We start from the raw sequence: 24,900 nt of genomic DNA, 5'->3' as shown, positions 1-24,900 counted from the left end.
TGGAATCCCTCCGGAGATTCCTCCTGGAATCCCTCCGGAGATTCCTCCTGGAATCCCTCCGGAGATTCCTCCTGGAATCCCTCCGGAGATTCCTCCTGGAATCCCTCCGGAGATTCCTCCTGGAATCCCTCCGGAGATTCCTCCTGGAATCCCTCCGGAGATTCCTCCTGGAATCCCTCCGGAGATTCCTCCTGGAATCCCTCCGGAGATTCCTCCTGGAATCCCTCCGGAGATTCCTCCTGGAATCCCTCCGGAGATTCCTCCTGGAATCCCTCCGGAGATTCCTCCTGGAATCCCTCCGGAGATTCCTCCTGGAATCCCTCCGAAGATTCCTCCTGGAATCCCTCCGGAGATTCCTCCTGGAAGCCCTCCGGAGATTCCTCCTGGAATCCCTCCGGAGATTCCTCCTGGAATCCCTCCGGAGATTCCTCCTGGAATCCCTCCGGAGATTCCTCCTGGAATCTCTCCGGAGATTCCTCCTGGAATTTCTCCGGTGACTCCGTCAAGAACTCTTCCGGAGATTCCACCAGGAATCCCTCCGGAGACTCCGACAGCAATCCCTCCGAGAATCTCTCCGAAGATTTGGCCATGCGATTAACCCCATGTGCAACCGGCCGGGTCGAATGGCAATCGGGGGCCAAACTCGCCGGAATCTATTTCGGGAACATGTATGTTTGGCTGCCTCTTGGGGTGGAGGTGGTAAGATAACCGACTCAATCATGAGCTCAATGATGATGACGATGACGACGATGGTGGGCAGATATGGTGAATGGATGAGTGAGTATAGTGTAGTACGCTCCCATTTCTACGTGAACCGTGGTGGGTGCACGCGTGATTGTAATCAAAATAAAATACGATAACAAGGTGAATTTCATCGGTCCGTGTTTGGGTCGGTTCCCGAGTTGTTGGTCCTTTTGTGACAAGTGAGGTGTGTCATAACATCGGATCATCTTTTGCCTAGCCCCCTGACGACGGGACGCAACTGATGGAGGCACGGCGCTGACGTGAGCTGTCATCGTCGTCGTTCTCCGGGTGTTTCGTGAGGACGATGACAACAACATACGAATGGCAAAGTCGACAGGCGTCTACCATCAGGACGTAAGCACTGAGCATGTTCTTGGTCGAAGCTTGTCGTGTCACCGTCTTGTGGAGTGTTTGTTTTCTCTACTAACGATGATAATGTTTTGACTGGAAAGAGGGATAATGGCGTGACCTCGAGCGAACCGAGGGATACATGCATGTTCTGAGAATGACTTGCACTTGGGTGTCCAGTGGGGGAGGCGAGGCACAATTTATGAAAATGTAATCTTCGTCGCAAATTGTACCTAATGTTTGGAAAGTTATTGTAGCTAAGGATACTTTGTCATCTAGAAGCTGTTACAATGAATGATAAACATAGTATCAATTTGGCTAAGTGAATCGTGATTGTCGACCGTTGTTAATAGCTAATTAAATGAACTTACCTTTTTGCAATTGAGGCTGTAACAAAAGAAAAGAAGATTATCAGTAATGAACATTTTTTAAAACATTTCTCAACAATTAACTATAACACTTGGAAGCATCTACAATTTCCTTCCACCATCCTCGACCTTCGATTCCTGGAAGTTGCAATCCGGTACATTGTTTGCACAAATCAAGCAAGAAAGCAATGTCTATCAATGTAAAACAAACAAACTCGATAATCGGATTTCCCAGCAATTTTCTCTGTCATGGAAAAAGGATTTTCCGATTCCCCCGCCTCCCTCTTCGTCATACACAGCCGGGCCGAACAATATCACTTGACGACGAATGCTGGTTGCTGCTGCACTTCTGTGAAAATGGCATACATTGTTCTGCAGAGAGCTGTCTGCTGGCTGGAACAAATGAAAAAAAAAACAACAACAAGTCTTGATCCCAAAGTTGCCCCGAAAGCATGTATTGCTCCACTTCTTCCAATACACAATGTTAACATTCGAACTCTTGCACTCAGGCAAGAGAGGAAAAACTTGATGCAAACATTGTAGATATGTGCTGCTGTGTCGTTCACTTGGCGATCACATGCAAATGTGGGACCGAAGAATTGAGCAGGAAAAAATCGAAGTTTTTTGCAACTACTTCGTTAGACCGGTCCATAAACAAAACTCAAGTCTGAAAGTTCAGCAGGACGATCCTCACAATTGTGCCCTTACATAAGAAGAACAAACCCTGAAAGCTTCAGCTTAATCCAGAGGCTTAATCGATTGAAAACTGAGCTGGCGCCGGTGACATTAAGTTTACTTAAAATTTTTGAACCAGTCTACTCCTCCACGAGAGCAACGAGGACTGTGGCACTTTTTCTGTCGCAAGCAGGCATGCAAATGCATGGAAGCATACAGCAGAATAAATAAAACACCGAACCGACCGTTGCGTTGCTGGAGGAGGACTACACTACTAGTTTGGGAGATAGCGTGTTGAAGATGGACAGGATAAGGCATGAAACCTGGAGGGATCTGTCAGGGTGGTAGATTTGGAAAGTTTGTTGTACACTGTTCAGTAGGTTTGCTAGGAAAGGGCTTTGACTAAAATGATGGTGAAATAAGATTTTTTTATATTGAACAGATCGACAAATCAAGTACGCACATATGTGTTCAAGCTGTTTATTTGATTTTGTGTATAATAGTGACGTGTATATGTTTGACGTGTTTGTGCCTGTGGGCTCGAGTTTAATAAGAATTTCAGTTCAAAATAATAAATCAATGTTAAGGACAAACGTCTTAAAATCCCGCTTCAACAGTGCATCAAAACTACAGACGCACAAATCTCAAGAAGCAAGCTTTAAACAACAGTGTATTTCATTATTCTGTTCTTGCTCACTTGTAATAAGCTTAAAATAAGAAGCTCAGGTGTGCTGGTTTTGTTTATGAAGAGATTTGTGCTCTCGAAATCGTGAGTAGGTGCCAACGTCGGCCATTGTGGCGGCCATTTTGGGATTCTAATAAGCCTGTCCTTAACCTAAACATCTGTATTATAATTAGCTACCATTACCGGCTCCCTTGAATGGCATTAATGCATCCATTTTAACCTTCGAGCAGTTGTGTCTTGAACAATCCTATATCCGACGTCCACGTTCACGCCGTGTACCAAAAGCATGCATTCTTCATGGTGCGTGTACTCAGTATAGGACGCAACCGTTCTCGGTTTAAAATATTTAACTCTAGTAGTTCGGATCCTCTCTGGAGCCACCATTGAAGGTTTGGCGACTCAGCGATCCAAGTCAACAGTGGATGGCGGGAAAATGCGATTCATTGCCCGCTTGCATCCGTCCTTACCGATACAGCACGCACGACTCCGCCAGTGCCTGGGTGTAAGCCAGTTAGTCTTGCTAATGACGAAGGCATGTTATCCTCCCATAGCACGACGAAGTTGGCAATTTGGAAAAGGTTCACTGGCTTGCTCCACAGTTGTCAATAGCACAGTAACATTTGTTGTATTTGACGATAGGATTGAAGAAGATTTGTGAGAATTGATTTTCGATTGTACTAAGGAACTATAATTGAGCCTATCATTAAATGTGCGGCAGTTGGCGCTTTGAATTCAGTGCAAATTTGTTTGAGAAAAAAAAAAACAGAAGACGTGAATTCCATGTAGCAGTTATTTGCATCAGAAGCCGATCACTGTTTTGAGTGAGGTTTTCACAGAGCGTAGGCGGCTTCCAAAAACTCGCCAAAGTTGGGAGCACGTGCGAAAATGAACCGCCACTTGATTTCTTGCTGCGCAAGCTCAACTTACACATCAAAATTTTAGGAATGGAAGCATTGGAAGCAATGGAAGCACGCGAAACATCAGCAAAAGAAATTGCTGAATTTCAGCAACATTTTAGCTGAATTTCAGCACAACTTTGCTGATCAACTGTCAAAATTGCTGGATGGTTCAGCAAGTTGAAAAATAATTGCTGATACTCAGTAATATGTATTACTGAATGCAATCAGCACGCCAAAATTAGCAAAAATCATCAAAGTTTGCTGATTACCAGCAAAAATATTTTGCAGTGTACCAAGCAGAAAAAAATACTTTTTTTATATTATTGTGTATTTTAAGTTATGCTAATTCTACACTTATAAAAATAACGATAAAGAAGTGTCAATTTATTGATTTTGCTTTGGCTGATAAAGCCATGTGGGAAATTACACTGTTGAAAATGCTTTGACATTCATGTGCATAAATGTGCTATGCTCGATGAACAAATTGAGATTTGAATTATGATAAGAAATCCACGTTCTTCGGTGAGACTCGAACTCAAGACTCCCAATTCGCTAGACGGACGCTTCTATTCCATCAAGCTACGGAGTCACTCGACTATCTCCGTCGCACGCTATGTCTGAACCAACAGATTATAAAAATTGAATGTACATCGGGTTTCTTTCCATAAAACATCAGTATTCAAGCTATATTTTCATTTGCAGAAGGTTTCAAAATATTCTATCGGGGAAATTTTGATTTTTCCATCTTTTTGACCGTTTTTCATACAAATTTGCTTAAAATCCTCGTTTTCATTCAATTCCTCTCCCATACAAAATGTATGGAAAAATTTTCACCGATAGAATATTTTAAAACCTTCTGCAAATGAAAATATAGCTTGAATACTGATCTTTTATGGAAAGAAACCCGATGTACATTCAATTTTTATAATCTGTTGGTTCAGACATAGCGTGTGTCGCTAGTAGGCCTAGAACTGAACTCGATTTCACAGCCGCACATGAGTATCTCCTTTTCACAATCCAAACCTCCATCGGATGGGATTACATCTAACACATACACTGTTGTGCACATGTGTGTCAAAGCGGGAGAGGAAGTTATTTTAAATTGTCAAGAGCTTCGGGCACCGTCTCCCAATCACTTATTGGTATGACAATTAGTGTGCAGTCGGATTATTGACGGGTCGGCCGACCGATTACGGTAAGGTTGACCGTAGCACCTTACAAATGTCAATTTCTTGATTTTGCTTTAGCTGACCAAGCCATGTGGGAAATTACACTGTTCAAAATGCTTTGACATCCATGTGCACAAATGTGCTCGATGAACAAATTGAGAATGGAATTATGAAAAGAAATCCACGTACTCCAGTGAGACTCGAACTCACGACTCCCAATCGAATCGAGTTCAGTTCATGTACCTATTAAGAGTTAATAGTGACAAACCAAGCTGTAAGGTCGCATTCAGCATGTTGCGTCTGAGGAAGGCTGAAGAATAGTAGGACGAAACGCGTAACGTATAAAACGCTGTTTTGATACAACCTGTCATCGAGAAATGCCAATGCAACCAAATTATTGAAATTTAAAAATGACTTGTCAGTGATATCCACACATCATCCTCAGTCACTGGACTGATGGAAACATGAAATGAACAATTACTTAACAGAGCGCATGCTGACTTGGATATCGGTCGGTTATCAAAATCAACGATTTACTTACCATTGATAGTGACAGAGTGAAACTTTGCTCATGAATCCATTTCAAAATTTTTGACTAGAAGTCAATTCGAATCCTCTCTGGAGCCACCATTGAAGGTATCGTGACTCAGCGATCCAAGTGGACAAATGCAATTCTGTAGTCGTGTTTACCGATACAAAACACACGACCCCGGATAGAAAGCCAGTTATTCTTACTAATGACCCACATAGTAAAGGCATGTTATCCTCTCATTTAAAAACCAAACTAGTTCAGACTCTCTTAGGATCTACCGAAGACTGGTTAGATAGCTTAACAAAATCCGGTGTTTACAAAGTAACATGTAATCACTGTGACAAAATATACATTGGATAAACAAAACGCACACTAAACACACGATTTAAAGAACACGTAGCGGAAGTATCAAAATCACACAAAGTCGCAGAAATCATTTTAAAATTACTGGACATGTTTTCAATAAAGGACATTTTTTTTTAAATATTTCGAACTGACATATTTCAAACCCCTGGAAATTTGACGTAGAAGATAGAAAACTACAAACATTATACACCTCGTCCTTTTTTTTCGTCCATGCTTGGCTGATCGACAAAAAATTCTACCGCTAAGACAATGAGCAAACTCAACAGTTTTATATTTTTTTTTTAACATCTTGGTGATTAGGAGAAGAGTACAAAAATATAAAAATGTGTATTTCAATCATTAATTTGTCGGTAGAAATTTGTTTCGCTAAGAAAATAGTGGACGTAAAATAAGGTTTAGGTGTAATACAAATTTAGTCAACAAAGATCAGGGCAACGGGTACTTGAGGCTATTTAAATTTTTACTTGATAAACTCAAAACATTACACAATGCGCAATACATCAATTGGCTACCTACCCATTCGGAAAAAGAATAACACAATAAACACCAATAAATTCACTGCAAGTGCAAATAACTCAACGTCCTGGGTAGAGGAAAAGATCTAAATAATTTTTCAGTACTTCTATTTCTTTTGAGGGCTGTTCGGGCTCGTTTGGAAGTTAACCATCAATGTTAACTTCTTTTCCCGATCAGCCTAGATAGCCGTGTAGTGTCGATAGCGGTTGTCTCAATTGGCTAAGAATAACACTACGGACCGCCTGATCCAGTGGTAAGAGTCCACTAAACAGGTGACCCCTAATTCATGGTGTTATGCGGCTTTATGCTTACCGTGCCAAGGAATGAATGGTTAGGGGGTCTAATAAAAACCTAACTACAAACGGAGCCTGTGGAGAATTAGGGCGTCCTCCACAGTATTACGCCCTTACTGCGCTAACCGGAGCAATAGTGCAGTGGACCTTGCGTTTCTCCGAGATAATCAGTTGCCCTTCTTAAGTCTCAAATTTGAGGCTAAATAAGGGCGGGATTATTCAAATGTTGTAAATTAGCTTACATTACTACCTATATGGTTTCGTTTAATGCGTTTTCGCCATTGGCGTTTTTCAATTGACACCGATTTGGTTCGTCGTTTATTTTTCCTTTTAATGCTGTTATTGTGAAGAGTGTAATCCTGTCTAGTTTGGGTAGTGGCTATGGCTAGGAAACCTTTGATCAATTTCCAGCGTAAAAAGCGTGTGTAGCCCAAGTGGCTCTACTTCAAAAAGTTCATTTTCCTAGGGTAACTTCTGTATAGGTTACCTTGTGAACCCAGTTTGCTTCTTTCATTATAAATGAAGTGTCGTTCCTCGAGCATGCTATATCTTAGAATAACGTTAACAGTATGTTTCAACATGTCCTTATGGATGCCTTCAAGCAAGCTCTTGTATTCAGCATTTTTTCGCTGAAATTTTGCAATATTGCTACGATGATTACATCATCTGAAATAGCTCAAACATTAATTTGAGATGCTTCAGTTTGATGGATTACTTATGCAGTACAGTTCATGGATAACTTAACATAGAACTGCACCTAACCCAACTCTGCATGAGCAGAATTTGTCATGAGTTGACTGATTGGAATGTGTCAGATGAGGAGCCTCCATTTGACCTTCTTTGCACTTTTGAGTGTTCTATCGCAAAATTTGCGTATTCAGGCGTCCCTGCTCAACAAACTAGGGAACCTGTACTAATTGGTTGCGACCACATTTACTGGATAACTCGCTTCCGTTGCTACTCCAAGAGAGTTTCATTGTGGTTTTGTACCTACAACCTCCTCCATTGGGGTATATTATAACTATTGCTTTGAAAAAAGCTTGTCCTCTGCGGCCTGTGTGGACCGCAAGAGGTATTCCTGAATGGAACTCTGATCCGTTCAAGTTCAAAATATCTTGATGATTTTGTGGCTATATCGGTCTCTTTCTACTCATAGTATAAGGGAGTAGAGATCAAAGTGGATAATGAAATGATAGATATGATAGAATTCGCTAGGTAGCGAACAAGTGTGAAAATTTTATAGAAGGTGAAATTAGGCAAGTAGGCCATGTATTGAACGAATACATCGAATGCGTGAAACTTCTGCCGTGCGACCTGTGCTTTTAAACAGATCGGCTTGGTTGGTAGTTCATACCACCTTAGCCAAGTTATTAATAGAATACGGTCGATAAATCAGCATATGATATGAAAAGTTTGGCTCAAAAAGAAAAGTGTTCTATCCTATAAGATCGAAAAAGCTAATAGGAAGAACACGCCGCGATATAGACATACCTCTATGAACGGAGTGCGAATTCCGAAAAAGCTACCGATCGATAGAATTTGTGGTGAAAACAGAACAATACATTAGGCAGTCGGGTGCCTGAAACTTTTGCCAGTCTTGGTAAGGTGGTGCACTATCTTTGAGAACTACGTCGCTACAGAACTATGCTCTAAGGACCTGTAGGATGTTGCACAGTATCAGTAATGTGACTACAATCCATCGATTACACTTGTAGATCTTAAGACCCTTATTAGCGGAAATTCTTAAATGTCTTAAAATATCCTTGAAAATAACTTCTCTTCAGAACTATGCTCCATGGACGTGTAGGATGTTACACAATGTAACTACAATCCATCGATTACGCTTGTAGATCTTAAGGCCACTACTCGCGAAAGTTCTTGGATGCACTAGAATATCCTTGAAAATAAACGGATAAACCGCAGGCCCTGAAGAAGATCCTAACATCTGGATCGAAACGTTGGCGATAAGATAAGAAAATCAACGCTTTTCTTTGACTGAAAGCCGAAATCCCCGAGAATTGAAAATTACTTCTCTTCAGAACTATGCTCCATGGACCTGTAGGACGCTGAACCATACAGAAATCACCTTTATCCATTTAACCCCTCCTAGCTTCCCATATATTAACCCCCCCCCCCTCCACACATCCCATTCCTGCAGACCTCTTATCCGCCTCCACCTCATACAACTTTTCAACTCCCTTGCAATCCTTTCCCATAAATCCCCTTTCTTCCTTTTAGTAAAGAGTTCTCTTCTACACACTTAGCGCGAGAAAATTGGAAAACCCGTGTTAATTCGCGAATCCGTGTGAAAAAAAAACGTGTAAAAAAAGACCTTAGTGTATTATTATTTTATTTTCAAACAAATCAACAAACAAACACTGTCCAGCGAAACTTATTTCTCTCGAGAGTGCTCAAGCGGTTAAAGTACCGCGCTTTTGGTTTCAGTTTTGTTTTTAATGTAAATAATTTTTTTTTCTTCCCCGGTTTGGGAAATTAAGCCGGAAATTAAGGCTGAACTTTTGTGGCATGTCCCGTTTTGATATTTGCATCCTGCCAGCTAATTAACATGTGTCAAGTAATCAGCTACTGCCACGACGCGTCAATGTAAAATAAGTTCCTTTTTTTAAAAAATGAGTACCGTAATCCGGGGTCAAATTGATCACTTTAAAACAATTTTGCGGATAACATAAGTGGAATTCCAAATATTGCCAACAGAATTTCTGTAAAATCTGTACCCAGTGGATCTCCATGGAACCACTTGACAGAATTTTGTTCAACAAATTTAAATTTTAAGTTAAATAACTCCAAATATCAAAAAATTGGAAAGGTTACTTTGGGGCGAAATTGATCAGTATACAATTAAGCATCGGTTGGAAAGGAAAATTTCCTTCTCCGCTTAATTTTGCTCTTCTGAAACCGAATAACGCGTTCAAAATCATACAACTAGTGAATTTAATACTTTTAACGCAAAATTAAATTTTGAAATTTCCCATTAAACGCCTTAAGGTAGGCAATTTCATTTGAAATAAATGATTTCTTTCACAATAAATGACTATTTCATCATAAAATGAACTTTTTTTAAACTATTTCATGTTCTGATTAGCTACATAACTTCCCAGCCAAGGCTCCACAAAAATAATAAAATAGACAATTTACGGGAAGTCTTATTAGCAATCGATTGTTTAGTAGCAATGATTTCAGCTAAATGGGAAATACATTGCAAAATCCTAAAATAATAAGGCAAAACTAAACTTTTTCTAAAAAAACATTAAAGTCTACACTCATCTCTAGACATCTACGAACTAGATGACGTAAAAAGTTTAAGATTATTACGACGCTTGAAAGTTCCTAGTATAGAATTACAATGTAGTACCCGTATGATCAATTTCACCCCGCTGATCAATTTGACCCCGGTTTACGGTAAGTCTCTAGTCGAGTTCCTGTTAAAAACTCTGAAGGAATTCTTGTAAGAATCCCTGGAGAAATATCTGGAAGAATCCAAGGAAACTACTGAAGAAATCAGAGGAAGATGTTCAGAAGAAATACTCCTGGTGGAGTAGCTTAAAGAATCTTTTGGGATATTTTAGCATAATTTCTCAAAAAACCCCTCGTTAAAATTACTTTACTACTTACTGCAGATATTCTCGAGAGAATTTATGAAATTTTATCTGGATAAATCGATAAACCTCTGTAGGGGAGACTGGGTAGACTTGATCCCTTTTTCTTAATTTAACTGTAACTTTGAGGAAAACACAAAACCAGATCCGATTTCCGTACAGAATGACATGTAAACATGTATTGCAAGCTTTTACACAACAGAAGACCTTTGAATTAAAGTTTTCAAAACTGTGTTTTTGTGGAGGCATGTCTTATGATGTATTTTTCAAAAATGGGTAACACTTGATCCCCATTTAAGCACATGGTTTATTTAAAGGGAAAATAACTCCAGAGGCTTTCTATTCGTTTTCTTTTCAAGTTTTCTAGTATTTTCGATGAATATGGTGTATTTGGAATTGTAAGATTTCCTTAAATTTTTAAGGATATACCGTATTTCAAAATGGGGAGACTTGATCCCCCTTATCATGGTTTATACTAAAATAATAATTATCCGACACATTTCATCGTTGCATATACTAGAATTCCAAGTAAATAGATGCTTCCGAATAGAATTTTATTTTTCACATGTATAATGGGCTCTACCCCATTTGGCATAATGCCATTTGGCATAACGTCGTTTGGCATAATGCCATTTGGCATAAAAGCCATTTGGCATAACGGCCATTTGGCATAATGGCCATTTGGCATAACAAGTATTATGCACATTCTTACCAAGAAGGCTGTTCTTTGTGTTATGCCAAACGGCATTATGCCAAATAGCCATTATGCCAAATGACCATTATGCCAAATGTCATTGTGCCAAACGGCGTTATGCCAAATGGCATTATGCCAAATGGGGTAGAGCCGTATAATGTGTGTGTAATCCTCGAGGGATCAAGTCTCCCCATGTCACTGTTGTGAATACTAAACTGCATTAATTAAAATATGTGTATAACAGCCTTATTTGGATAAAAACGTTGGATAGTATTTTATTCAAACTATGTGCTGTGCAATTTTGACACGATTTGGTTCAAGTTCAAAAAGTTATTGAGAATGTACAATCGAAATCACTTGTAGCCAAAACATGGTCGTTTGTCCAGGAGTAGTTTTAGAAAAAATATGCTAGAAGAAAATTGTTTTTGATTCCTAGAAAATATGGGGGAACAAATCTCCCGTGGGATCAAGTCTCCTCAGTCTCCTCTATATATTCCCAGAAATAAGAAATCTCTGAAGAATCTTCGGTGTAAATTTCTGCTGGAATTCCTGTTAGAATCATTGAAAGAAATCATGAGATGACTTCTGAAGAAATTTTTGGGTCATTTCTTCTGAAATTTCCAATGGAAACCCTGAAGAAATTTCTTACCTTCCTACCCTAGAGGAGCTCTCAAAGCAATAGTACGAATTTCTGAAGAAATCTCTGCAAAAAAAATTAGAAGAAATCATTGGTGGAATTTTTAAAAGGATCCTTAGAGGAATTTGTGAAACATTTTTTTGATGATTTTTTAAATACAAGCTAAATAGGAATATCTGAAAGTACTTCCAAAATGAGGGCTAGCGTTAGTAATATTTAGTCTGTGCAGTCTTTGGATGAAGACGGTGTATATTTTTTTCCAAAGCATCCATGAGCAATTTTCCAACGTAATTCTTGAATAATTTCTGAAATAAATCTCCAATCTTGAGGAATTTTTGGAGGATTTTATTTTTGGGAATACTGTAATAATTTAAGGAGGAGCAGCTGCAGAAATTTCTGAAAGATTTATTGGATGATTAATTGAAAATTTTCCTGGAGTAATTATTGAAGGAATTCTTAATCGATTTTTCTAAAGCACTCCTGGAGAAATTTCCAATTGAATTTATGAAGCAATTTGAGGAATAATAAATGCAATATTTTCCAAAGAAGTCCTCAGATGAATTTCTTAAAAAAATTCTTGTAAGAACTTCTGAAAAAATTGTGGAAGAATTTCCGAAAAAAAACTTTTATGGGATTTTTAACAAATCACTGGTAACAACTTAGGGAGTTCCGGATTTGTGATTTTCTAAAGAAATTTCTGAAAGAGCCCATGCAAGATTTTCAAAATTTTTGGAGAGATTCCTGAAAAAAAAACCCATGATGGAATTTCTAAGGAAGCCCATGGAGGGTTTTCTCGTGGAATTTTTAGAGATATTTTTGTGAGAATTTTTACAATAACATCAGAATCGATCGATCCATGCAAGATTTCTGGAGAAATCTCTAGAGAAATTTCTAAAGAAAACCTTTGAGGAGGTTCTGAAGCAACCCGGAGAAAATTTCAGAATGATTCCCTCAAAGATTTTATGGCAGAATCCTTACAGGAAGGAAACTTTAAAAGATTTTTGAAATAATATTTGGAAGACACTCTTGGGATGTTTTCTAAGGGAATATTTAGAAAAGCTTCTGGAGGTATATTTGGATTGTTGGAGATACATGCAAGGTTTTTTTTGAAAGAATTATTTGTGAAATTTCTGTAGAAATGCCTAGATGAGTTTCTGAAGAAATTCCTTGAGGAATTCCTTAAGCAATCCCTGAGAAAAAAATCTTATTGAATCTTTGGAAGATGTTTTGAAAGAATCCATGCGGGAATTTTTGGGATAATTTCCGAGCGAATCCTGTGGGCAGAAATTTTTGGGATTTTGTAAAAAAAATCAGAAGAAATCTTCGAAAGATTTTGAAATTGACTGCTTGAAGATTTTTTTAAATAAATATCTAGAGGAAATTCAGAAGGAATCCAAATACCAATGTCTGATATAATTTTTGTAAGAAATCCAAAAAAAACTATGCAAGCTATTTTAAAAACTGTAAAATTTATGAAACTCTATTGGATTTTTTAAAGAAATCCCTGGATAAATATTCAAAGTAATCTCAGAAAAAAATCTCGTGAAGGAATTCCAGGAAGATAGCAATCCTGTCTTATATTTCCAAAGGAATCTCTGGATGATTTTTTCAACGATTTTGTCAAAAAGAAAATTTTGAAAAAAAAAACAACCAATTAAAAATAAAAAGAAATTCGTTTTTTTTTTCTGAGGAAATCCGACCAGGAGCTGAACTTTCTGATTTGAATACTTTGTTCTGAAAACTTCTGAAGACATTGAAGAAGAGGGGTGTATACTGTGACAGGGATAAATTGGGCCTGTATGCGCCTATGCCACAACAACTTCCTAATCCTTCGCCGGTAAAATCATGCCAGTTGCAACGAAGACAGGATCGAATTGAGTCCACTATCCCAGCTGCAGCAAAGTTTGCGCCTGCATTGTTGCATCATCCGTTGCTGTAGTGAATCCCATCCCAACTAGTAAGTCTAGTAAGAGCCACACAATGGGATGCTATGACATAAACCAAACAGGACGTGAAATGGGAAATCTTTCCATCTGGAGCACCATCACGTTGCACAGCCGGCTGCCCTCGTTCTGATTCACAACTGTTGTGTCCACCACTGTCCATCCAGTCTATATAGTTCAAGAGATACCCATGAACAGCCATCGGACGTCGTCGGCTTACCGGGAGTGAAATTTCAGGATTACTGTGACGTTCAGGCATCATAGTGTCAAGTCCTACTTGGGATCGGTCCGGTGAATCGGTCAATGAACGGACTGACACGGTGTTGCTCAGTACTTGATTTATATAAAAAAAAAATCCGGCAACTGTTAGGGATAGTTGACTGGATTTGCGACAATTACTTCTTATTTTTCTACATCTTTTGTATGTTTCTCCATTTTCACTGGAAATTGGTCTGTTCTTCAACTTGGGAATGATTTAATAAATTTTATTAGCTTTCTTTTACTGTTTTGCCTTGTGGTAAACAAAGCACGGAACAGACTTGCCTTTCCCCAAAAATTACGGTCTCAAGCACACCGCACAAGGACTTAACTGCTGACCGAGCATGAATTCTATTTACCTGTCGGATGTGGCTGAAACTTGATGAAATGGGTAATTCTATCAGTTACTTAGAGCACCATCTCGCCCCGGTGCGGTGGTTTCGGTCCCACAGTCAGTAGTGTAGTGCAGTATGATGCACAAAATGGCCTGCTTAATGTTGAAAGAGTGAGTGCATCTCGGAGCCTCATGTTATGTTGAAGGGAATAATTTTGTCACGCTACCCACGTAGTAGGACATAACTCTGCCGGAGACCATCATCGTTGTCGTTGAAAGGCGTGTTGCACTCAACACCGGCATATTTATCTCTTTTCCGTGACGTGATTTTAATTCAGCATTCAAGGAAGGAGAAATGCAAATTTTCACATCCGGAAGAACACGTGCACGGTTTGGTGGCGGTGTTGTGCTGTGATTGGAAATTTTGTAGCACATTACTGGTGTGACTGACTTTGGGATTCGTTCGGTAATAGTTGGTATAGATACAACAGGTGTGAAGTAGGTTTTTTTGTTTAAAAAAAGATACAATACAAAGCAACAAGCATATCATTTCAAAATGGTTCATACATAAATTATCGGCATTTCTCGAAAACTGATTTTAATTTTAATGCATCGATTTTGAGTGGATATGATGTAAAGTTCAGCACATTCAATTTTCTTGTAACCTATAACTGTAACTTTACCAACAGTATAGTTCAAATTCAGTCCAACAGTTATTCCAAGAAAAGTTGTCTTCATTATTTCTTACGGTTTTTGTATTCCTAAAGGAATTCACGATTGAAAGAAATTTCTAGTGAAATTTATTAGGAGAATTCATTAAGCTTATCCTTTGCTAAATTGAGGGATTATGAATATAAAATAACTCAACGTACATATGTACAGATGGGTAAATTATTGGTTAAATTGGAAAAAAAAATCCACAGCTCAGGTGAGATTTGAACTCACGACCCTTATTCGCTGGACAAGTGCTTTACCAACTAAGCTACCGAGGCAATTAATGACTCGGCAACTTAGTTGTCATAAGGTTTAATTCTAATCTTATCGATCTATATCATCTTCCCCTTAACCGCAAATATAACCATCTCTGTTGTACATATGTATGAAGAGCGAAAGCGAGAACTGGGTCGCATCTGTATCGATATAAAAGAATGTGTGTAAATTTCTGATAACTCCCCAAAATATGTTTCGTTAGTACTTTTAAAACAAATTTCGAAAAAGCTCGGGTAACTCTCGCTGAGACCGTTCCACTATTTACACCATGTCTTCAAAAATGTTTAAGGTGGCGATTTCTGAAAGTCCTCCCCAAAAAAGTAAGGAAAATGCATTTGGTTAATCAAATTGGTTTACCCCCCGTTAGTTAGAGCCACAAGCATTTTGGAGAACCCCTCGATTTTGGTCAATTGTTGGCTCATTTAAACCTTTATAACTCGAAAGTTTCGCCAGAAACCATTTAAAAACTATAGGTTGTTGGAAAGATAAAAGATAGAGGTACTCTTTGCAGTTATAAAAAGTTTGGTCGGCCATATTGATTTCGGCCGCCATCTTGAACTTATCTGCCAAAACATTTTTTTCACCATGTTGGCAACCACCGATTTTCAAATTTCTTGCGTCAATCGAAAGCTGGGACATTTCTACACAACATATCGAAAATTTAGAGATGTATCTTTTTCCTATCAAAAGTTATCTGCACTTTTGTAAATCATGACACGTTTTCTCCATACATTTCCATGCGCACCGGCAATGACACGCAACAGCATCAAAGTTGGCGCCAGCTTGTATACACAAACGCACCTGCAGCAAAATTAGGGCAAATCGGAGGTTTGTTCTCATTTTTAACTGTTTTTCAACGATGCGGGCATTGCTTTTTAAACTTTTTTGGTGTTTTGAAAAGCTGTAACTTTCAACTTTTTTTTTGGATTCAGATTTAGAATAAATGCTCGTAAACACTGTGAAATAACAATAATTGGGTTGCATTGGCTTTTCTCGGTGACAGGTTATATTAAAACAGCGTTTTATACGTTACGCGTTTCGGCCTACTATTCTTCAGCCTTCCTCAGACGCCTACAATACATTTATTAGACAGTTACAATTTTCGTCAAATTCTTACAAAAAGGGGGGACACTTACAACATGCTGAATGCGACCTTACAGCTTGGTCTGTCACTATTAACTAATTTTATCTTACTTTACTACCAGGGGAACATCCTACTCAGCATGCACTTCGTTCGTTTCGTTATCGGTACTGTTCGTGTTTTGCGCCGTTCGTGTCTACTGTGAAATAACGCTGCATTTATGTAAACAATCGGCACCTGGCCCAGTGCGAAAAAGTGGCATGATTCACAAAAGTGCAGATAACTTTTGATAGGTAAAACATACATCTCTAAATTTTTGATATGTTGTGTAAAAATGTCCCCGCTTTCGATTGACGCAAAAATTTTGAAAATCGGTGGTTGCCAACATGGTGCAAAAACAGTTTTGGTATAAAAATCCAAGATGGCGGCCAAAATTAATATGGCCGACCCAACTTTTTATAACTGTAAATAGTAGCCCTACCTTCCCTCTTTTCAACAACCTATAGTTTTTAAGTGGTTTCTGGCGAAACTTTCGAGTTATAACGGTTTATATGAACCAACAATTGACAAAAATCGAGGGGTCCACCAAAATGCTTGTGGCTCTAACTAACGGGGGGTCCACCAATTTGATTAACCAAATGCATTTTCCTTACTTTTTTGGGGAGGACTTTCAGAGAATCGCCACCTTAAACATTTTTGAAGACATGGTGTAAATAGTGGGACGGTCTCAGCGAGAGTTACCCTCCAACAGATTTTATTAAATAAAAAGTTTAAAGGCCTGCCTTATCAATTTCATGATTCTTTGATATAATTTCTCATAAAATTTGAGTTGAATGGAAATAAGATTTCAATATTCATACTATCGAAAATATTAAGCAGAGTTTTGAAATGAATTGCAAACAGTTGCGAATTGTAAACAAAGCTCAACTATGTGTAACTTTTCGTACAGTCCATCAAAAGTTCTCAAATCTTCCCTCCAGAAGTCCACTAAGGAAATCTTATGGGGGCAAATCATGAGAGAATTCTAGAGGAATACCTGAAAACATCGCTGATAGAGTCCCAGGAGAAATATAGGAAAGAATCCCGAGAGCAACCCATGAAGAACACCCCGAAGAATTTCTAAAAGGATTTGTGTAGAAATCAACCAAAAAATCTCTAGAAAAATATCGGGAGAAAACCTATCACTGGCAACACGGATGATCGCATGGCAGTATGTGCAACAGACAGTGGCGATCTGGATCACCCTTCAATCTGACAAATTGGAATCGAAGAACGAAGCGGAGTCCCCAAACGAATCTCTAAATGAATCTCAAAAATAATTCCTTAAAGAATGGCTGAAGGACTCGTTGAATAAATCCCTATAAAATCCCGGGGGCAACCAATGAAATAATGTCGAAAAAACACAAAAAAAATCTCCGTAGAAATCGCGTGGAGTATTCCTGAAATAATCTCTGAATAGAACTTGGGATTCTAGGGGTTCCTGATGGAAACCACGGCGAAATTAATGAAGAAATCCTCAGAACAGTTTGAGACGGAATTTCGGAAGAAAACTCTTAAAAAAGCCTGGAAATTATCCCTGAAGAAATCTGGAGAGAAAATCCAGTAACAATCCTGGAGGAATCCTTGATGAAATCGCAACGAAATTCCAGATATAATCCTGGAGAAATCCTTGTCAGATTCCTGAAAACATCTCAAGCGAAATACCAAAAGAAAATACGGGGAGATTCCTGGAAAGAATCCTGTAAGAACTCCCGGCGGAAATCACTGAAGGAATTCAGGGTAAAATACTGAAAAAAAAATCCTGAAAGTATCTCGGGAGATATCAATATGAAAAAAAATCTCTGAAGAAAGCTCATGAGAAATTTATGGAGAAATACAACGTGGAATCTCTGGGAGAATCCCGACAGGAATCCCTGAATAAAACCTCGGGAAGAGTCTCTTTGGGAATACCACGAGGGATCCTTAGAAGTATGCTTGAAAGGATCCCACGAAGAATGCTGAATGAAATACCGAAAATAATTTCACAAGAAGTTCTGAAACGAATCTCCACAGGATTCTCAGGAGGAATAACATAATGAAACTTGGTAGAAATCCTAGGAAAAATCCAAAGAAATTTATCGGGAGAAATTGTATGTACACCCGATTCTTTTTTGCATGGATCGATTTACTGCTATAACTCAGTCTATTTTGAACGAATTCACATGTAAATTTGTACACATGTAGACACGATTTTTACTTTCCGGTTACGAAAATCAAATGAATAGGATCAAAACTTACTGATTTATAACAAAAAAAAAACGAGTGTGGAGACTTTTGACCGGAATTCTTTTCAAAACTATCTTTCTTACACATTTGAACTTAGTTTAGCAGGATAACTGCAGAAATCACCTAAATGTATGTCTATTGGACTGAGATATAATTAAATCAATTATTGACTGTTTCTGAAATTATAAATACACTAACCATTGACTGCCATTTCAGTTTGGGCACAATATCAAAAACAATTTCTTCTAGCTCTTATAGTAAACATGCTAACGAAGAAAATAAAACCAACTTTGTTGATGTTTCTTATAAAAGTTAAAAAAATAGGGCTCTGTACAGTAGACGTTTAAAATTTGATGTTGCACAAAGTGCTAAAAAAATGTAACATAATAGAAAAGGAAAAAAAAACTCACAAAAAAAATGTTCAAACATAATAAAAATTACTGTATCGATAAGAAAACATCTTTCTCGATTGGTATGAGTAATTTTTACGGAAATATTCGATCAAGAAGCATCATTACGGACCTTCTCAATGCAAAAATTTGCTTTTCAAATTTCTCAACAACACCAGTAGCAACAAACGCTAAGCAAACTAATGTCTTTATTACTGCTAACTGCATTCGTTTTTGCGGTATGACAAGCTTTGCCATCTGAAGGATCAAATAAGCTGAAAAAATAAATTTGTTTAAAATAAATGCGTTCAGGAAAGCTAAGAAAATGTGTGGTAGTTCTTATGTTCCGTAGAAAACCTTAAAAATAAGAAACTCGATCTCAGAAAAAATGTTGTGGAAATGCCTTTATCGATTTTTCCCAAATTCCGATCAAGGAATTCCTTAGACAACTTGCTAAGAAAGCGAATGTGATAAAAAGTTAGATAATTTTCGGTATTTAGTGATTAATAATGTTGAATTCATTAAAAAAAACACCTTTGTGCAAATGCAAATTTGGAGAATGATGTTATTTGTTAGAGAACTCGACTGTTCTTCAAAATATCAAGACAATTGAAAAGAAATACAAAAATATGGAGTACAATATAATATATTCTGAAAGAAGTTGGTAAAAATCATTAGAACAGTTCATTTGATTTAATAAACAAAGTGTATTTATAATTTCTGAAACAGAGATGACCCAGCCAAGGGCTGAAAGTCTCTGAAATAAAGAAAAATCAATCAAACAATCAAATTTCTGAAACAATCTATATGTAGTTCCTGTGCTCATTCAATTTAAAGAGATACCGAATGTTTCATGGTGTAAATGCATTTATTTTGGTTGAATTCGTAAAAATAAAGGACCGATTTCAAAAATGATTTGTATCGAAATTTCGAAGGTATTATTTTGCTAAATTATTGTTTTTTTTTTGTATAAGAAATTGTTTTGAAATATCGTGCTTCCTACAAGAATTTTCATTTTCGCCGAAAGCAATCCTTCTAAGATACATCCCACGTACTTCTACACCGCGGTTTTAGAACTTCATCGAACGATATTTCCGGGCTCCTGCTGTCGATTTTTTTGCACCAAAATGAAGATAACTACTTATATTCTCCTAATAGTACTCGGAACTTAGAAAACTGTTTCGAGAAAGTAGCAAAATTTTTCGATGGTGTCTCGTTACGATGTATTTCTTGATTTCTTTCGAAGTAGTCCAATTTATAATTAGAAAGCATAAATTGGATCTTCTTTTCAAATTTGATCGTTTGATATGCTGGTTTGCAAGTATTTAACAACATTAAAATTTTTGGAAGCAAAAGTTTGATTTTCTCGCAAAACGGCAAAACGTAACGCGTTGAATGTTATTAGTGATTCATATCTATGACAACAAATAACATTGTTCAAATATTACGAGATGAACCAGCCGAGGGCTGAAAATCTCGATAATAAAGAATAATAATAATAATTGTTCAAATATTAAAAATACGTAGGTACAATAAACTGAAAATAACGATTTTTCTTGTTCTGTACAGTAGGGAATCCTTTAGTGGAGCGGACCTGGTGTGATGGTTAGAATACTTGACTATCACGCCGAGGACCTGGGATCGAATCTCAATCCCGACAAACTCGCAAAATGTGAGTTTTTCCTTCGGAAGGGAAGTAAAGCGTGGGTCCCGAGATGACCTAGCCTAGGGTTAAAAATCTCGTTAATACAGATAAAAAAAAGTAGAAAATCCCCTGAAGCCCTCAGAAACCCTCCTAAAACACCTCTAAAGCAGCCCTGTAACCTCTCGAAACTCCCAGAAACCACATAAAACGCCTCTGAAACCTCCCTAAATGCTCTTGAAATGCCCTTAAAAGCCCCCCTGAAGCATCATGGAATCCACTGAAACCTTCTAAAACGTCTCTGAAAGCTCTCTGAAACGCCCATTAACGCTCACCTCAAACATCCTGGAAACCCGAGCAGGAGAAAATAGCTGGAAAATAATCAACTCAGGTATGGAAAACCGAATACCTACAACCTGAATGAGGTATTAAGTAGCCCCGCATAAGAGGTAAAATACCTAAAATAATAACTGGTGTGTATTCTGTGCATAACACGTGAATAATGACATCAGGTAAGGCAATACCTAAATAATACTCGGTGGTTTTTCCATACAAATAGCGATTTTCCCATAATTGAATAATACTTCAAGCAGTCCTCAACACCAAACCAATAACTCGATGAGGTATTGTGTCAGTACCCAAAAAATACCAAAATAAGTTATTTTCAATACCTGGATAACCGATCAATACCTTATCTTGGTATGATACCTGACTTTGGTATGCTCCAGTTATGTGTCAGTTATTCATTCCTGCTCGGGAAGGGAGAAGCCTCCTAAAACGCCTTATACATCCCTGAAACTTCCTGTAACCCCTTGAAACGCGCCCCAAAGCCGTCTGATACATCTTGAAACTCCCTGAGACCTCTCTAAAATGCCTCTGAAACATCCCCGCAAGGATGTTTTCATTCAGTTCTAAAGTTTGTTACTACAATGTGATGTTCGGCAAACTTGTAGGGTAGTGTTTTTCCTACAATCGGGTTCGTTAGGGGTATCCAAATAATTTCATAATCGAAATCTCCGTTCAAAAATTAGTCTTAATCCAAAATTTCATCAATTTTGGTGCACGGGAACTATTTTTAAAATTTAAAAGATGGAGGGATTTTCCATTCGGGGCGAACTGTCATTTTATTCACGGAAATTAAAACTGTTTTATTTATTTAACCATCAAATCAAAGGATTTGGAACGCAATAAAATTACGTTATAATCAGAAAAATGAGCTCTTTCGATTAGGCTATAGAAAATAACAGTATTTTATTCACTAAACAATCCAATTATCATCAAGGATGTCAAACTCTTATTTTACGGCGTAAAAGTGTTAGTACCACCTACTGTTACTAAACGAATAAAATTTCCGATCATTTAATATGATAATACTAGCGTTCTCACGCAGTAAATATAAGCGTTAGAACATGGTGTTCTTTGTGATAATTGATGGAAAAACCCCACCCAACAAGTTTTTCGAACATCTGATTGTAGTAACAAGCTTTTGAACTGAGTTACACATAAATGAGTTAAACGATTGCCAGGTGAGTGAAAGTAACTCTGAAAACGCCCCTGAAACGCCAATAAGAGCCCTCATGAAACATCCTGGAACTCCCAAATAGCCCCTAAAACATCTCTGAAACTCCCGAAAACGTCTCCAAAATCTCCATGATAGGCCCTGCAACCCCTTGAAACGCCTTTGAAACGCCTCTAAGGGGCTGTCTATAAACCACGTGGTCATTTTTTGGGACCTTTCAAACCCACCCCCCCACCCCCCGCGTGGTCATTAGTCCATACAAAATTTTTTATTTGTTCATACAAAATGGTCATTGGCCGAACCCCCCCTCATGACCACGTGGTTTATGGACAGCCCCTAAAAGCCCCCCTGAAACATTCTGGATGCTCCTGAAACCCCCAGAAGCCCCCTTAAATGGCCCTGAAACCTCTCTGAAACGTCATGCAGCCGCATGAAATGCATTGAAGAAACTCCCTGAAGCAGCTCTGAAACCTCCCTGAAATCACTTGGAAACCTTCCTGAAACATCTTGTTACCCCTTGAAACTCCCTAAATTGCATTGAAGCGTCCCTAAAAGCCCACTTAAGACATCCTGTAACCCCCTGTATCCCCAAAAAATCCCTCTGGAACACCCCTGAAACGTCATGTAACCCCATAAAACGCCCTGAAGCCCCTAAAACGCCTCTGAAACTTCTGGTGAAAATTCATAAACTCATGTTCTGCCTAAATGAGGTTTTGAAATCACACAAAGAGATACCCGTTCATTTTTTTTGTGAAAAATAGTCTAGGACATGTCTTATCACAAAGCGATGATAAGTTCAATGATACATATTGCCCATTTTACTGGCATATTACCAGGTTTGCTGGTATGTCTGAAACATACTGGAAAAACTTGTAATTAGAAGGCACGAAATGTTGCTAATTGACAAATTGAGAGATTAAATTTGTGAAAAAAATCGCGTTCTGGTGGGATTCGAACCCACGACTCCGTATTCGCTAGACCGGCGCTTTAACCAACTAAGCCACAGAACAGGTAATGGTTCTGCGGAATAGAAAGCCAAACTGACTCCGAAGCCGCACCGTGAACACTCCTATTTCACAAACTCATCTCTCTTTTCAGCTTAGATGCCAATCCACAGTTGGTTTTGCTGGTGTCTAATTAGTATTTGTCAATTAGCAACATTTCGTGCCTTCTAATTACAAGTTTTTCCAGTATGTTTCAGACATACCAGCAAACCTGGTAATATGCCAGTAAAATGGGCAATATGTATCATTGTACTCTTGCTTGCGTCACATGGCGCAGTTCGGTCGTCCGAGCGTCCGACCGTGCCGAGCTCTCGACGCATACTAATTAGACACCAGCAAAACAAACTGCCTGGTGGCTAGGTATGCGGAGTGCGAGAGTAAGTCTCGGCTTCATATAAATAATTCGCTCGCACTTGTCGTTAGTGGGCACAAACAGGAGTGTGTTGTGGATTGGCATCTAAGCCGAAAAGAGAGATGAGTTTGTGAAATAGGAGTGTTCACGGTGCGGCTTCGGAGTCAGTTTGGCTTTCTATTCCGCAGAACCATTACCTGTTCTGTGGCTTAGTTGGTTAAAGCGCCGGTCTAGCGAATACGGAGTCGTGGGTTCGAATCCCACCAGAACGCGATTTTTTTCACAAATTTCATCTCTCAATTTGTCAATTAGCAACATTTCGTGCCTTCTAATTACAAGTTTTTCCACGATGATAAGTTATCATAAATTGTTATAATGTCATCTACATCGTTATGTGACATTATTACAGTTTATGATGATTTATCATCATTTTATATTGGGTTATATACCATTTGCCAAAAACAAATTCACGAAAAGGTAATTCCAGGAAAATTTTACATTTCAAAAGATATTTTAATGCGAAAAATTGTTACAGAAACGGCTACGCAGTCTCGATGAAATCAACTCCTTGCCATCGCGAAAGATAAGGAATGTTAGTTCGACAACCTATCTACTACTAGAGACCGAAGAATCCTTTGCATCTTCACAATTGTTCCGGGCTGAAGTTATTGTAAAACATTTAAATATAAAACTATAAAACAACTCCGATTTAGATTTCCAGGGCAAAAAATGTTCATATAATTGGTTATTTCGGCAAAAGTTGTGTTGTTGCGTACTAAGCCGATTGTTCAGTATCCCCATTTAGCAACATTTCGAGTTTTCATAGTTTACCAGCTTTCCCGGTTGCATTTTAGAGCTTTACTCGTACGAATACGTCGTCGGAGCCGTGGACAAATACCTACATAAGCAAAAAAAAAAAAAATCGCGAATCCGTTGACTCGTTTTCGAGTGTTGCCGTAGGCCCAATAAGCCACCCGTAAAAATTCCCATTGCGAATAACATATGAGAAAATACGACTCGATATAATCGGCAAAGACCCACGCGACGAAATAAGGACTACGGTTGGAAACTTGGAACATGGAATTGCAAGTCACTAGGTTTCGCAGGATGTGACAGGATTACTATCCAATTATAATTTACGACGAACTACACCCCCGCAACTTCGACATCGTGGCGTTCCAGGAACTTTGTTGGACTGGACAGAAAGTGTGGAAAAGCGGGCATCGATCGGCTACCTTCTACCAAAGCTGTGGCACCACCAATGAACTGGGAACAGGATTTATAGTGTTGGGCAAGATGCGACAACGTGTGATCGGGTGGCAGCCGATCAACGCAAGGATGTGCATGTTAAGAGTTAAGGGCCGTTTCTTCAACTACAGCATCATCAACGTCCACTGCCCACACGAAGGGAGACCTGATGACAAGAAAGAAGCGTTCTACGCGCAGTTAGAGCAAACATACGATGGTTGCTCACCGCGTGACGTAAAAATCGTTTTCGGCGACATGAACGCGCAGGTAGGAAGGGAGGAAATGTACAGACCGGTAATAGAAATTCAAAGGAGCACTGTGGCAGGAAATCG

General features: G+C 38.5%; 1 protein-coding gene across 1 annotated transcript in view; it reads right to left on the bottom strand.

The window, feature by feature from the left end:
• The window catches only part of LOC109424037 (protein tincar-like), a 580,636-nt gene that overhangs the window by 219,057 nt on the left and 336,679 nt on the right, over positions 1–24,900 (bottom strand). Inside the window, exon 6 of the mRNA XM_062843067.1 lies at positions 1,464–1,479. The gene's annotated coding sequence lies outside the window, so the exon portion shown is untranslated. The remainder of the gene's footprint in view (positions 1–1,463; positions 1,480–24,900) is intronic.

Source organism: Aedes albopictus, chromosome 3 (genome assembly GCF_035046485.1).
Source record: "Aedes albopictus strain Foshan chromosome 3, AalbF5, whole genome shotgun sequence".
Taxonomy (NCBI): Eukaryota; Metazoa; Arthropoda; class Insecta; order Diptera; family Culicidae; genus Aedes; species Aedes albopictus.
Note: the sequence above shows the minus strand (reverse complement) of the source record. Positions and strands in the feature narration are given on the sequence as shown.